Here is a 16,801-nt window from a genome sequence, read left to right on the forward strand (position 1 = left end):
CTCTGTGAGTTTGAGGCCAGCCTGATCAACATACAAGCTGCAAACCAGGCAGGCATATATAGCAAGACCCTGTCTCAAAACAAACAAATATAAATACAAGGCAAAAATAAAGACACACACCCCTGAGAATTCACTCTCTAAGGTCTAAAAAAGGAAGCTCAGCTTGTCCTTTTCTGCAGGCAATGACTTCCAGAGCTTCTGGGAGTGATGATGGGAAGGGGGCTGTTAAGGCACCTGCCTTCTTCTCTCTGCTCTATCACACTAGCTATATTAACCCATTTGTGTGAAAGTTTTCCCATCCTTGGGGGAAGAACTTGATGTGTCTGAGACTTGCTGTGACACACGATGGGTGGGAAGCACAGCTCCAGGACACTTACGGTTTGAGGTCAAGGTGATCCCACTGCCATGCTTTGTGGCTCTGGAGCTCCCAGCACCTGTGCTGCACATCACTGAGTTGAGACACTTCTGTGCATTAGTCAGCCCTTGCAACACGTCCCAAGGGAGGACACCTGAAACCAAGAGATGAGGAAACACCGTGTGCATAAGGAGGCTGAGGGCCTATTCCAGGAAAGGAGTGGCCTGGTTGAGCATTGGTTGTGGTGGTCTCAATCTTGGACTTTGAATAATTCCATTTTTTCCCAGGTCAGGGAAATCAATATGATAGACCTGGGACCAGATCACACTGACGGCCAAGGGGAGGGAAACCCAAAGGAGGTTGGTGAATGCTCAGTTAGTGGAAGAACTGCAAAGGGAACTTGGGCTGGTGATCTGAAGAGTGTGTCTTCACACTGGCCAGAAAGCCTACAGGACTGTGATACCACTTGAACCCATGTCATCTCTCACAGTCAACATTTTTCTCTTCTCTATTGTTCAAAGCCACTGACTTGGCTTCCCCAGAACTGTATTGCAGTGTTTAGAGTGTCTTTGACTTTGCTTATGGCACCATTCTTCCAATAAATTAGATATCCTCAAGTTTGTTTTGTGATTTAAGAGTCAAGACATGCTGGGGTATTGTGCAATGGCAGAACACTTTCATGGTATGTCTGAGGCTCTGGTTTTAATTCTCAGCACTTCAAAATAAATCAGTCTGTGAGTAAGTGAGTCATACTGGTCAAAGTGGTGCACATTGTGCTTGGGAGGCGGAGACAGGAAGAGTTTGAAGTCCAGGTCAGCCTGGACTTCAAAGTCAGGCCCTATCTTAGATACACCACACACATACACATGAATAAATACAATTTTAAAGACAAATAACTGGAAAATCTGAAGATGAAACCAATAAAGAACTACTGAGCTCCGTTTCTTCTTCCACATCTTTCTACTCAAAATCTCAACTTCCTCTAGTCTTTTATTGTCAATTTCTTTGAGAGAGAGAGAGAGAGAGAGAGAGAGAGAGAGAGAGAGAGAGAGATTTGCTTTTGTTTTATGTGTATGGATATTTTCTTGCATGCATGTCTGCACCACTTACATGCAATGCCCTCGAGGTAGGGTATTACAGATGGTATTTAAGCATTGTGTGGTGCTGGGAATCAAACCTGGGTCTTATGGAAGAGGAGTCCATCTCTCAAGCTCCTATTGTCAATATATTGTTCTATGTTTACAATGGAGATACCTGATGCTTGCAAGGGTAACTTGACTTTTTTCATGTAACCTTTCTTCTTTTACAGAGACATATCAGGGCTTATTATAAAGAATTTGGGAGTTGGTCAGGGTGGCACCTGTCTGTAATATCATTACTACTAAGATTTAGGAAACAGGATAGCAAATTGCAGGTAGGCCTGGGCTACACAACATGATCCTATCTCTAAATACTGAAACAAAAATGTAAAAAAACAGAAAAATATAAAGAAGCGAAAAATACTCTGTAATCCCGTGATCTAGAATCATCACTGTTAACATGTAAATTCTGATACTTTTAATACATATTTATATATGCAGATGTAGATATTTTTGTATGACTAGGTTTGTATGTTGTACCTAAAGTCCTGCTATTGATTGCTCTCTCCCTCCTCCCTCTCTCTCCCTGACTCTCTGTGTACAGAAGGGATGTTCTCATGAATATGCAGGTATTCACAGAGGCGAGAGATCAACTTTTGATGCCATCTTCAGGTGCCATCCGCTTTGGTTTTTGAGACAGACACATCATGGATTCTGCTGGGCTCCATGGTCAGGGGCCTTCAGGATCCTTCCATCTCCATCTGCCCAGTGCTGAGATTACAAAAGTGTGCCAGCACAGCAGGCTTTTTTCTTTTTGAAATATATGTTCTTGGAACTAAGCTCATGTCCTCAGGCTTGCAAGACAAGCAGTTCACAGACTGAGCTACTGCATGAGCCTTGTTGATTCTTTTTTAAGACTTAAAAAATTATCATATTTAATATGATACATACGATCATATCCTTATGATTATCTTTATCAGTAAAGGATAATCAGTGTCATCAGCACTTATCACAGGTAAGAATCTAATCAGATTTCAAAGCCAAATAAAGACATCTTGTCATAGAATTTATATTGGTGTGTGTGTGTGTGTGTGTGTGTGTGTGTGTGTGTGTGTGTGTGTGTGTGTGTGTCTTGAGGCTTTGACTTGTCATAGAGCTTATAATGGTGATGGTGGGGTCAATCTTACCCAAGAGGCTTGGACTCATGGTTCTCAACGGCAAGCATGTCTGAATCCATTAGTTTCCCTATCACTTTAACAGAGAAATAAGAAGCCAGCTGAGCGCTGTGGGTCTTGTTTCCTCGGTGCACAAAGAGGTTGAAGTATAGCCTTCTCACTCTACAAGCAAAGGGTTTCTCTTCTATGCCTGCAGTGGCCCCTTTTCTCTCCCCTTCCCCACACATCCCTAGAAGACTTGGAGTTCATGGTCACTGCTTTTAAAACACTCCCCAGGATGCAAACAATGGAGAGCACAGACAGGCCTGTGGAAACTGTGGCTTCCTATGTTTCCCAGGGCTTTTCACTGTGCTAACCACAGTCAGCCACTTTGATCACCTGCAGCCTGCCTCAGTGAGGTATTCTTGAAACATTGGCAAGGATCATGCATTGAGCCAGTTACAGTCTCGGCAAGATCGAACAGTCCCTTCAGGTTTGGGAACCAGAAGGACAAGGCCGGTCTATTTAGTCTGTTGTTCTCTGGCCACTCCCAGATGACAAGCTTGGGGACTTCTTTATTTCCTCATACAGACAGTATCTGAGATCTGAGGATGTACTTTACAACACACAGAGACAGAACTGTGTCTTGGAGGACTCGTGGATTTTTTTTTTAGGAAGTTTTTCTTGTCCGCTCTTTGGTGGGAGAAATGAGTGGGGCTGCGCCACAAGGGTAGATCAGGTAAACAGCTCAGGCTTTGTAATCAGACAGTTGGATAACCTGCTTATCCATGCTACAGTGCAGATTTCCCACTCAAAGCAGGAGTTTGGTTACACCCACATGTTCCGCCTAGCGTGGGGACTGTAAGAGAGCACACACCCCACGCTGATCACACTTCTAATCCTTATAAACTCAGCAGCGTTTTACGTGCTTCGTGTGACACACTGTGGTTATGACTGAAAAACTACAAGGACTCAACTTTGGTCTGTTTTCTCTTTCAGCCAAAACCCCTCTTGGTTTTAGGGAAAACACCATGTATTGTTGTCATTTGTTGTTTCACTTTGTTCTTTTGAAACAGGGTCTCATTATGGAGCCCCAGTTGGCTTTGAACTCACTATGTACACCAGGATGCCTCAAAGTCACAGAAATCCTCTTCTGCCTCTGCCTCCCATGTGCTAGAATTAAAGCCGAGTGCCACCATTCACTTCATCTTTTCCTCTAGTACTGGGGACTGAACTCAGGGACACCATTTGCTGGGCATCACTCCACTGCTGAGCCATATCCCTAGTGTGACTTTTCATTGGAGAAAATAAGGCCTGGAGAGTCTTGTGATTTCTTTTCCCAAATATCAATGGACTCTGTCCTCAGATCTCCATTTGACATGTTTTCCTCCCTCGTATGTGAGGCATACAGAAGTAATTCAGCTTTCAGACTACAACAGAGCAGAGCAGTCATGGGAACAGAACAGTGAGTGAGCAGCCCCAGCTCTTGAAGGGATGAACGTTGAACACCAGGTAGGAAGCAATACCTGCATAAAAATGAGGTATAAATATTCAAGAACTGCCATGATCCTCATTTCACAGATGAGGAAACAGGCTCAAGGAGATTAAGGGCTCTCTCTGACCCACAGTGCCCAGGGCCGGTATTTCATCCTTCTACCTCCTAGTTCTACAAGAGCCAAAATATGGCAGGCGGTGGTGGCGCACGCCTTTAATCCCAGGACTCAGCAGGCAGAGGCAGGAGGATCTCTGGGTTCAAGGCCTGCCTGGTCTACAGAGTGAAGTGAGTTCCAGAACAGCCAGGGCTACACAGAGAAACCCCACCTTGAAAAATCAACCACCAAACAAGCAAACAAACAAACAAAAAACCCAAACAAAACAAAACCCTCGCTGGCCCTGTCTGAAGAATTAGTTACTTGCTCTCTGTCGGCAGTTATGTGCCAGCTCCTCCACACACTCACTAATTCTCTTGACTTTGGTGCACTTTTGCAGTGGGTTCTAAAATGGGTATACAAATATGTCTGGGTATGAATATGTGCCCATGAATAAAGATACATGTGGAGGCTGGAAGAGGGTTTCAGATCCCCCTGGAGCTGCTATGTCAGGTAGATAAAAGACAACCAACATTGGTGCTAGGAACTGAACTCAGGACGTTTACAAGTGCATGCTTTTGGTGTTTTGTTTTTTGTTTGCTTTTGATTTTGCAACAGTGTCTTTATGGCGCTCCAGCCGTCCTGGAATTCACTATATAGACCAGGATGGCCTTGAACACACAGAGATCTACCTGTTTCTGCTTCCCAAGTGATGGAATTAAAGGCAAGTACCTCTACACCCACATTTGAGCAGTACGTGGTTTTAACCCTGAGCCATCTCTCCAGCCCCTGATTTTTATTCTAAACTGTCAGCTTGACTGGCTTTAGCATGCCTGGGACATTAGTGAATTGCACTACTAAGTATGGTGAAATTTCTAGAGACAAGTAGACCTAAGGAATGGATTAATCCTGCATGGAGTCATAATTCAATAACAGGATGAAAGTCCCTGCTGGACATGATCATGGGAGATAATCTTACTCAGGCCCCTTTCTGTGTTTTCATTTCTTTCCTAACTGGCTGCCTTAGTGTGAGTGCTTCTGCTGTCATGCTTCCCTGTGGTGTGAGTGCTTCTGTTGTCATGCCTTCCCTGTGGTGTGAGTGCTTCTGCTGTCATGCTTCCCTGTGGTGTGAGTGCTTCTGTTGTCATGCCTTCCCTGTGGTGTGAGTGCTTCTGCTGTCATGCTTCCCTGTGGTGTGAGTGCTTCTGCTGTCATGCTTCCCTGTGGTGTGAATGCTTCTGCTGTCATGCTTCCCTGTGGTGTGAGTGCTTCTGCTGTCATGCTTCCCTGTGGTGTGAGTGCTTCTGCTGTCATGATTCCCTGTGGTGTGAGTGCTTCTGCTGTCATGATTCCCTGTGGTGTGAGTGCTTCTGCTGTCATGCTTCCCTGTGGTGTGAGTGCTTCTGCTGTCATGTCTTCCCTGTGGTGTGAGTGCTTCTGCTGTCATGCTTCCCTGTGGTGTGAGTGCTTCTGCTGTCATGTCTTCCCTGTGGTGTGAGTGCTTCTGCTGTCATGCTTCCCTGTGGTGTGAGTGCTTCTGCTGTCATGCTTCCCTGTGGTGTGAGTGCTTCTGCTGTCATGCTTCCCTGTGGTGTGAGTGCTTCTGCTGTCATGCCTTCCCTACCATGACAGACCAAAACTTCTGAAATTATCAACCAAAACAAACAACTACTCCTGCATTTACAGTGTTCTCAGTACTTTAGTGACTGATATGCAAAAACAGATAATAAAGAACATCAGTAGCCAGGGCGTTTGCTGTTACTAAACCTTTTATGTGGTTCCAGAGCCTTTGGACCTGGTTTGAAGGGGGGAACTTAGAAAGGCTAAGAAATGTGGGCTAAAGAAGTCCTTAAATGCAAAAGCTAGAAGCGTGTAAGTGGTAGATAACTCAGAAAATAGAAACACAGACAGTAAAGGCAGTGCACATGAAGGCTCATATGGACATGATTGCTCCACTAGGAACAGACTAGAGGCCACTCAGGTTACATTCCGGCAAAAATTTTAGTTACATTTAATCTGTGTCTGGAGGCTTTGTAAGGCTGAATTTTAATGTAAAGCCACTAGGAATGTAGCTCAGCTAACCATGGGGGAAACTTGGGGTTCAGTCTCTAGTACTATATGAAATGGGGGTATGGTGTGGCGTATGACTATAACTTCAGCACTCAGGAGGTGGAAACAGGGAGTCATTAGTTAAATATCATCTTTGCCTATAGAGTGGTTTTGTCACTCCCAGAAGCCAGAAGAGGGCATCTGATCGCCTGGAGCTCGAGTTACAGGCAGTTGTGAGCTACTAGATGTGGGTGGTGCTTTACCGAAGTATCTCTCCAGCTCAAGAACAAAAAGATATTTAAAAACGGCAGTTTGAGGCTCGGAGGATGGCTCACTAGGTAAAGGTGCTTGCTGTCAAACCCACTAACATGAGTAATCCTCAGGGCAACATAATGCAAGGAGAGAATTGATTTCCACATGGCCTCTGACCCCCAAACATGTGCAGTGAGACATTTATACCTATGCATACATACACTCAAACTAAACAAATACATATTTTTAAAATTAGCAGTTTGACCAAAAAAGGATAAAACTATAGACAAGGAGGACATGGTTGTGAAAAAGAAAATTAGGGCCTTAAAAAAAAAAACAATGCATAGAAAAGACACCTTGAGGACACGTCAAGCATTGCCACATTAGATCCCATCAATAGCAGGCTCATGGGTATCAAAGAGAAAAGATTTTGAGCCAAGAGATCTGGTGATCCCTGCTTTTCTCAAGGTTTAGCCATTCAGACACTTAGAAGCAACGCCAGTCAAGGTCCAACAGAAGCCTGGCAGACTATTGTATCATGAACATAATGCTTGTTTTGCAAACATGCAAAATTCATGAGTTATGAGGTCATGGAGCCTTCTACCAGTATTTCAAAGAAAGGCTTGGCGGCCAGGCAGCATGTGACAGGGTCAGGATCCTACACACAGTCCCGAGGCAGACATGTAAAGCTGTGAATGTGAAGTCTTAGCTGAAATGGAGACTTGGAGATGTGGGGACACCAGGTGGACAACTGGCCAAAAAAGCCACATGGCATGCGTGGCTCCTGCATGAAAGGTGGGGTGTATGCACCATGAGTGGCTGGACTCAGAAGTCACATGAGGACACCGTATGGCATATGGCCAGACATGGAGCTACAGGATTTAACATTTGTTCTTCAAGGTTTTGGTCTTTCTTTAATCAAAGCACTCCTTTCTATGTCCCCCTTCCTCTTGTTTTGGATGGGAACATTTATGCTCCCCTATTGTATATTGGGAGTATGCAATTTTTTGCCTCTTGGTTTAGAGGCTTAAAGCCAATATTGCCTTGCGTCTCAGAGAAGACTTTGGATTTCACTTAGTTGGGTCTGTTTTATTCGTTCTTCTATTTTATGAGTTTGTGTGAATATGTGGATTCAGGTACCATGATGTGTGTGGCGGTCAGAGGGCAGCTCTCCCTTCTACCATGTGGGTTCTGGTCTCAAACTCCAGTCGTCAGGCTTGGTGGCGAGTGCCTTTCTTTGCTGAAATAGCCCCAGACTTGGGCTTTTGATTGATGTTGAAACTGTAACAGTTGTGGGATTCTTCTGTTGTTGGTTTGGTTTGGGTTTGGTCTTTTGAGACAGGGTTTCTCTGTGTAGCCTTGGCTGTCCTGGACTCACTTTGTAGACCAGGTTGGCCTCAAACTTACAGAGATCTGCCTGCCTCTGCCTCCTGGTGTGCTGGGATTATAGGCATGCACCACCACACCCAGATGATTATGGGATTCTTAGAGATTAACTGAACACAATGTGCATTATGAAACTGATACATGGCGTTGGGGAGGATCGCAGTGGAATGCTATAAAGTACTACATTTGGATGTCAAACTCATCCAGTGGTGGCTGGTCCCATGGTCAACCTGAGTATCTTGAAAAGCACCCTGGGATGTAGGCATCTCTGCTTCACCTCTGAAACTATAAATCAAATAAATAAAAAATCAAATAAATCAAAATAAGGTCCATGACTCCCACTAAGTTGTTTCTGTTGATACTTTGGTCACAGAGTGCAGAAGTAAGCAATAAGCTGTCCCTGACATTTCCCTATTGAGCCATTCACCCTCAGAATGAACAAAGGCATGCTTTTAGCATACACTACCTTAAGGAGCTCCATCCTTCCTTCATTTCCTCCTTTTGTTTCTCATTCCCATCTTTCTTTCTGTCCTCTTTTCTTCTGGGAGCCCCTGAATCTTCACTGGTGTGAACACAATGCCTGCTTGTCACTAAAAATTCAGCCCCTTCAACTATCTTTGATGGCCATCACTTGGAAGGTTAGCTAGACATTGGAGGACCACAATGAAGGCAGGAGGTCCCCGGCTTGAGTTCAGAGGGAGAAAAAGCCAAACCATGTCTCAAAAGTATCAAACAGTAAAAATTTTTAAAAAGCAAGAAAAAAGAAAGGAAGGAAGAAAATAAAGAAAGGAAGACAGGCAGACAAAGTGGGTGAGGTTATCACGCACCATTTTTGTGAGCAATGGTGTGTGGAATGCTGGGAGTGAGCTACTGGAGCATTCATGTTACAGCTAAATATGTGCATCTACACTCTCAGCAAGTAGAGCAATGGAATTACCCATTTTATCTCCAACTTACAGCTTTGTCTTTATTTACTTTTCGTGTGTGTGTGTGTGTGTGTGTGTGTGTGTGTGTGTGTGTGTGTGTGTGCTGTGTGTGCATGATTTATGTATAAGGTACATGTAAGTGTTGCATATACATCCAGAAGCCACAGCAAGACATTGGATGCCTTCCTCTGTCACTCTCCATGGCCTTAATATAGTCTCTCACTGAACCAAGATGTCACTGCATCAGTTAGGCTGGCTGGCCCAGGGGTGCTTGAGATCTGCCTATCTCTACACCACTACGGTTACCAGTATACATAGCCGGCTTTTTATATGGGTGCTGGGGACTCATGCTTACACCCTCATATGTGCAGACCAAGCACCCTTACCCACCCCTGGTTCCCTTCTCCACCTTGAGGCCAACCCAGGAAGCCACAGACACTATTTCCACCAACAGTTATCTCAGCCCCAGTAGGACTCAAGTTCATCCTTCCTTAGACAGTCACCCCTCTCGTGCCTCCACCTCTAGGTCTTCCCAAGCACGTTATCCTAACTTGCTTTGCTTCATGGTGTATTTCATGGGCAAATAGCCAGCCCTGGAGAAACCCACCCATCTGCTTGTCTCACGGTGCTATCAGGCGAGCTGCCTGTGGCTAGGGCAACCATACCTCTGTACTAACACAGCTCCTTTTCAGCATTGGATTGTGGATTGAGTCCAGCCTTTGAGACAGTTCATAAACAAGTGTCACAGAATTTCTCTGATCCATTGTTTGTACCCTTCTAAGGCCCCTCCTCTCCTCATGTATGACAAGCCTCTTCTCCATCTCCATCCTCACTAGAGGACTTTGTCAACTCTCTAGAAAAACTAAACCACAGTAGACCCTCCCCAGCCTGTCACCATAATCATAAGTTGAATTGTCAGAATATGATAATAAAGCTCTTACAAAAGGTATAGAAATAAATATTTGCGACTTTGAATTAGGAAAGTTTCAATATGACATCATGCACAAACAACAGACATGTGGAGGAAGAAAGGTTATTCTTTTTAGGAAATGCCCTACAGAGTTGCTTATAGCCAATCTGATTGAGGCATTTTCTTTTTCTTTTTTAATTTTTTAAAGGTTTGTTTATTTATTACTTACACAGTATTTGGCCTGCATATGAGCCAGCACATCAGAAGAGGGCACCAGATCTCATTATAGATGATTGAAAGCCACCATGTGGTTGCTGGGAATTGAACTCAGGACCTTTGAAAGAACAGCCAGTGCTCTTAAACTCTGAGCCATCTCTCCAGCCCAAAAGATAACATTTTAGCCGGGCATAGTGGTGCCTTTAATCCCAGCACTTGGGGGGCAGGGGCAGGCGGATCACTGCGTTCAAGGCCAGCCTGGTCTACAAAAGTGAGTCCAGGACAACTGGGCTACACAGAAAAACCCTGTCTTCAAAAAAACCTAAAAACAAACAAACGATAACATTTTTTTGGAAGGCGACATAAGCATGAGGACTTGAATTCAAATCTCCAGTACCCATGTAGAAAGCCAAGTATGGCTGCACATGTGTAACCCCAATGCTGGGGGTGCACAGGAGAATTTCTTGGGGCTTGCTAATTTAGCTCCAGGTTCAGTGAGAGACCCTGTCTCTAGGAATAAGGTAGTGGGTGAGTGCAATCAGAACCACGTGGCCACTGATCTCTCATCACTGGTCTCTATCTTGCCTAGTTAGGTTATTACCATGCCTGGCACAAAGCTAGTAAGCAGTATATGTTTGCTTAATGAATAAATTCTTGTTCCACTTTTGCTGAACATTGTAATATTTAATTATCTAATAAATAAAAATTACTTAACAGCTCCATATTACTCATTGCCCTAATGAACCATTGGCTGACTATGCTGGCTGGTTTTATACCAACTTGACACAAGCTAGAGTTATCTGAAAGGAGGAAACCTCAACTGAGAAAATGCCTCCATAAGATCCATCTGTAGGGCATTTTCTTAATTAGTGATTGATGGGGGAGGGACCAGCCCATTCTGGGTGATGCCTCCCCTGGACTTGTGGTCCTGGGTTCTATAAGAAAGCAGGCTGAGCAAGCAATTGGGAGCAAGCCAGTAAGCAGCACCCCTCCATAGCCTCTGTATCAGCTCCTGACTTTATGTTCCTGCCCTGTGTGATGCACCATGATGTGGAAGTATAAGCCAAATAAAGCCTTTTCCTCCTCAACTTGTTTTTGGCCGTGCTGTTCAATTGCAGTATGAGGAACCCTAACCAAGACACTGACAAGTGTTGCTGGAACAACGATTCTGGGAACAAACCGCAATTACTAACTGCAGAGGTCAAGAATGTTATAGTCACTCACATCAGTGAAGTCACCAGTTCTGTGTAACTTGACTATTCTCTCAGGACTCTGAAATGTTTTCTCTTCTATGAAGTCCACTTTGTACTCATTATGTTGAAATATTTCTAATGCCACTTTTGCATCAACTTCCAGGGTTTCAAAGGGAAGGTCCCTATACATTAAAGCATGGACATCTCTTGTGAAAGAATGTAGGTTCTCTTTTGTTGGCGTCCACTCATCCAGCCTCCTATCATAGCAGAAGGCTCCAGCAATCACAGGAACTTCTGGTGCTCTGACCAGGCTGACCACATATTCATCTTTGAACGCCCTTTCTATTACACAGCCCATCATCATGGCACAAGAACGCCAATAAGCCTTATTCACTTCTCTTGGATCAGGGTCTTTGAAAGTAAGAAAATCTCACAGGACTTGGTCAAAGGCTTTTATACATGTCCCATGGTTGTCCATCCACAAGAGCCAGAATGGACTTTTGGAAAGATCATGGAAAATGGTAACAAGATGAAATCAGACAGACAGAGGACACTGTATCTACCCAGTAGTGCTCTAAAATTTAAATATGTATAGTAAATTAAAATAAAAGCTTTTAATATGAAACAAAAAAAAAAAAGAATGTTATATTCTCCAAATGGTGACCAACATTTCTAGAGAGCAGCCAGCCATCATGAAGGTGGCTGAAGTAGCTGAGCCTGGCCACTGGGACCATCCTGTTCACTTTCTAGTTCGCTCCCCGCAGCCAGCTCTGATGGCCACACAGCTCCTCCCAATCCTGTTTCTGAAGTGTCCCTGTGCCTTGGTGTTGGCACAGCATCCCACATAGAGCAGGCTCTCCAGAAAGGCACACACTGTGGGTTGTTCCACCTGGCCTGATGCAAGGAGACATCCACTTGGCCCAAGTCCAGTGGGAGGAATCTATGGACAGAGGCCAAGAACCATGGGTGGGGAGGAGGCAGCAGGTCCTGCCATCCTTTCTTTCTATTGCACTGAGGGGAAGGCCACATGCCCCACACCAGCACCTTGGGAGGACAACTCAGGCAGCTCCTTAAGGTTCTGGATAAGATTCTTCCTTGCAACCCCACCCCGCCCTCTTTCTGTATGTTCACAGTGGCCTACACCTGTGGACTTATTTGTGTGGCGATCATGAGTCAATGCTAGGTGTCCTCGATTGCTCTCCACCTTATCCCGCAGACAGCCTCTCGTGAAATCTGGAGCTGGCCAATGCAGCTATTCTGACTGACCACGGAGTCCCAGAATCCTGTCTTTGCCCTACCAGTGCTGAGGTTACAGGCTCGGACTGCAGAATAAGCACTTATGGACAGAACTATCTCTCTTGCTCTCTCACTAGTTTTTTAAAGAAGTTTCCAAGACCCCTTTTAGAATTGCTGGAATCACCCATGAGCATCTTTCTAAGTTGAGGAACCTCTCCTCTCTGTTAATTCCTTAGTAGAGTGGCACCCTGGCACATGGGTGCTGTGGACTGCAGCTTCTCTCCCTTTAGAACACCATCATTTTTCAGGGGTACCGTTTCAGCAAAGGGGAACTAGGATAACAGCAAACGTTGGATGAAGATGTTATAAAAAACCTACATATAACTGTAATTTCAACATCCAGGAGGCTGAGGTAGGAAGTTCAAGGCCAACTAGAGCTGCACAGGAAATCCTTGTCCCAAAACAAATAAACAAAACTCCCACAAAATAACAACAACCAGCCAGGCGTGGTGGCGCACGCCTTTAATCCCAGCACTCAGGAGGCAGAGGCAGGTGGATCACTGTGAGTTCGAGGCCAGCCTCGTCTACAAAGTGAGTCCAGGACAGCCAAGGCTACATAGAGAAACCCTGTCTCAAAAAACCAAAACCAAAACCAAATCAAAACAAACAACCACATCCCGAATTTTTTTTTTTTTAAAGAAAGCAAAGGATATAGCTCAGTGGCAGAATGCTGTTACCTGGCACACATGAAATTCTGGGTTTGATTACAAGTGTGAGAGAAAGAGAGAATGAGAGAGGGTGGGGGGAGGGAGGAAAGAAGGAGGGAGTCTCTGCTGGGGTGTGGGCAGATGGCTGTTTGAAGCACACCAACATACAGAACAGACTACTGCGATGTCAGTGAAACAGGGAGAGTTCTCCCGTGGGAATAAAACGTGTTTGGGCTCAGGCTGGGCCTGTCCATAAGCCCTGTGTCTTCAGCTCCAAAGGTATGGAGGGTGTTTGGGGGTGTTTTGTTCTCTAGACCCTGTCTGGTTGCCTGCTATCCAACCATCCCCACCTTTTCCCCACTCTGCTTTCCTCACCTTTATTCTTCCCAGGGTGCTATCCTTCCAAGGTAGGCAGACTCCACTCCATCTTCTACCTGCCTCTGTTTGTGGTGAGGTCCTTGCCTGAAGCCTCGTGGGCACAGCACATCCTGGTGCCCCTCACTTCACAACGAGACTACCATGATTCCATCCACACCTGCACAGAAGAACCCCTGCTTGCCAAGAACCCTGCCATCATCTTACCCACTCCATTCCTGCTAGGAAGGGATGGATGGAAGCCAGGGTGTGTCTTTGAAGTCAGGTGTTTGGGGGGAATTTACACAGAATAGATCCATGGCTGCCTGGCTCACTATGGGCTGGAGTTAGTAAACGTTTTCTGAATGAGGAAGTGGTTAGTGAGTGAAGGAAATATTTTCAACCAGTCACTCTCCCTGTTCGTTGTAGACTCAGGTATCTGGCACTGGTCAGTTATTTCTCTCCAGCCCAAGAACGGGAGGCCATGTGCTCCCACAGACAACACCTAGGCCCTCTGCCTCTGAGCTGCATTCTCCAAGAAGCTTTCCCTCCTGTCCTTTCAGCTGCCCACTCCTGTGGCCACACCCTGTGCCTCATCATCAGCTGAAACTGCTCCACCTTTGAAATCTTGAATTCCAGTATCCCACTCTCTCAGCACAAGCTGCTGCTCCTCCCACCCTCTGCACCTCCCCTTATCCCGCACACGCTGCTCTGGATTCTGTCACCTGCTTGTCCCTTCCAGCTGGGCCTGAGCCTTGGCTGGCTGAACCACCCTCAGTACATGGATTCCATGCATGCACCTCCTATGCTAGTCACCCCGCCTTCCCTCTCGTTTATAGAGCTCTCCTGCATCTCAGCCAAGCTAGAATGGGTCACACTGCTGGGCCAAGTGGCCCCACTCTTGGCACAGGGCATTTCCCTAGCTGTCCCTTTCCTTTGGCCATTCATGCATTCAGCAAATACATGCTGCATACTTGCTTTGGGTCAGCACTGAGACTGTGGGAACACAGTTTGTTGGCCACATAGGTCCTGATCTCAGGACTGAACGCTTAATGGGAGAGGAAGTAAGTAGATGCATGGCTGCCATCAAAAGGGATGTAGTTCAGTGGTTATCATATACATAAGAAAAAAGTTAAAAGGAACTTTTAAAAGGATAGAGAAGGGTTCATGATTTTAGATATTTAGTCTATTACAGTGCAGAAGGCATGCTGGTATGCCTGGGTGGTAGCGGGAGTCTGTGATGGAGGCTTCTTACCTTTGTTTACAATTATTTTTATTTTTTAGTATCTTTGGATGTTTTGCTTGCATTGATATCTGTGGAGCACACGTGTGCAGTGCTTGAGAAGACCAGAAGAAGGCATTGTGTCACCTGGGACTGGAATCACAGACAGTTATGGCCATCTTGTGGACGCTGGGAGCCAAACTTGGCCCTCCCCAAGAGCAGCAAGTGTTCTTAACCACACAGCCACCTCTCCAGCGCACAAGGTTTATTTCTGGTTGAGGACCAGGAAGCTTACTAGAGCTGACTAGAACCAGAAGCAGGTCCCAGTCAGAGGCAAGGAGAACTTTCAAAGCCCAGGCTGCAGTGACCCTCACATGCCAGCCCACACACCCTAAAGGCTTCAAAACTAACGCTACAAGCTAGGGACTATGCACAAACCACGAGCCTACCAGGGAGGGCATTTTTGGTATGAACATAACAGTTTCTGGGACTCCCGACCTTCCTGCCTCCCTTTTACTAAATACTGAGATGGTAGGCCTGAGTCATCATGCCACACGGAGGCCTTGGGTTTGATCTCATCATGGCAGCAACAACAGAACAGTGGCCTCCTGCAACTGTGGGGTTTTGTTGTCTGTTTCAAGACAGGGTTTCTCTGTGTAGCCCTGGCTGTGCTGGAACATGCTATATAGACCAGGCTGGCCTCTGCCTCCCAAGTACTGGGATTAAAGGCATGCGCCACCACCACATAGCTGTTTTTGTTTTTTTAAACAGGTGTGCGTGCGTGCGTGCGTGCGTGCGTGTATTCTGCCTACATGTACTTATGCATACTGCATGCCTGGTGCCCAGGGTGGCTAAAAGAAGGTGCTGAAGACCCTGGAACTGGAATTAAAGGACAATTGTAAGCTTCTCTGTGGGTGCTGAGAACCTAACCTGGGTCCTTTACAAGAGCAGCAAGTGCTCTTAACCACTGAGCCATCTCTCCTCTCCAGCCCTGTTTTGTTTGAGACTGGGTCTCAGGTAGTCCAGGCTAGCCTTTAAAGTGTTATACAGCAGAAGATGACCTTGAATTCCCAATTCTCCTGCCTCAGTTTCCTGTGCTGATATTATAGACATCAGCTATCATGCCAGGCCAAAACCTGGGCTTTATCCCTAGCATTACAACAAACAACAGAACAGTAGCTTCTTGTAATTACAAATATTTAATGTTATTACCAATGACTGGCCCAACTTGAGACCCACCCCATGGGAGACAGCCAGCCTCTGACACTATTAATGATACTCTGCTCTGTTGCAGACAGGCGCCTAACATAACTGTCTTCCGAGAAGCTTCATGCAGCAGTTGATGGAAACAGACGCAGAGACCCACAGCCAAACAATAGGCAGAGCTAGGGGAGTCTTGTGGAACAGTAGGGGTGGAAGGATTGAAGGAGCCAGAGGGATCAAGAAGACCTACAAAATAAACTAACCTGGGCCCATGGGGGCTCACAGAGACTGAACCACCAACCAAAGAGCATGTGTGGGCTGTACCTAGGCCCCTACACATATGTAGCAGATGTGCAGCTTGGTCATCATGTGCATGACCCCTAACAACTGGAGCAGGGCCTGTCTGACTCTGTTGCCTGCTTTTGGATCCCTTTCCCCTAGCTGGGTTGCCCTGTGTGGCCTTGGTGGAGAGGATGGCCTTAGTCCTACTGTGACTTGATGTGCCAGGGCAGGTTGGTACCCACAGGGTGTGTGAAGGTGGGGTGGGGAGAGCGCTTCTCTGAAGAGAAGGGGAGAGGGGAATTGGGGGAGGGAAGTGTGAGGATGGGACTGGGAGGAGAGGAGGGAGGCGACTACAATCAGGATGAAAAGTTAAGAAATAAATCAATGAAAAATAAATTAATTTAATGTTATTACTACTACATGTATTATGCATGTGTGAAGTGGGGTACACATGCCACTGTTATGTGGAAGTTAGAGGGCAAATTTGTAGAGTCAGTTCTCTTTCTGCTTTCGTGTGGTTCTAGGGATTGAACCCAGGTGGTTGGTCCCAGCAACAATGCCTTTACCCACGGAGCCCTCTCACTGGACCAGACTTTTTTATTTTAGACAACCAGATATATTATGTACCTGTTGTTGTTTGGTTCCTACTTTCCTGATGACAACTCATGTAGCTGACACTGGCATGTTT

The sequence above is a fragment of the Acomys russatus genome, chromosome 1, assembly GCF_903995435.1.
Source record: "Acomys russatus chromosome 1, mAcoRus1.1, whole genome shotgun sequence".
Taxonomy (NCBI): domain Eukaryota; kingdom Metazoa; phylum Chordata; class Mammalia; order Rodentia; family Muridae; genus Acomys; species Acomys russatus.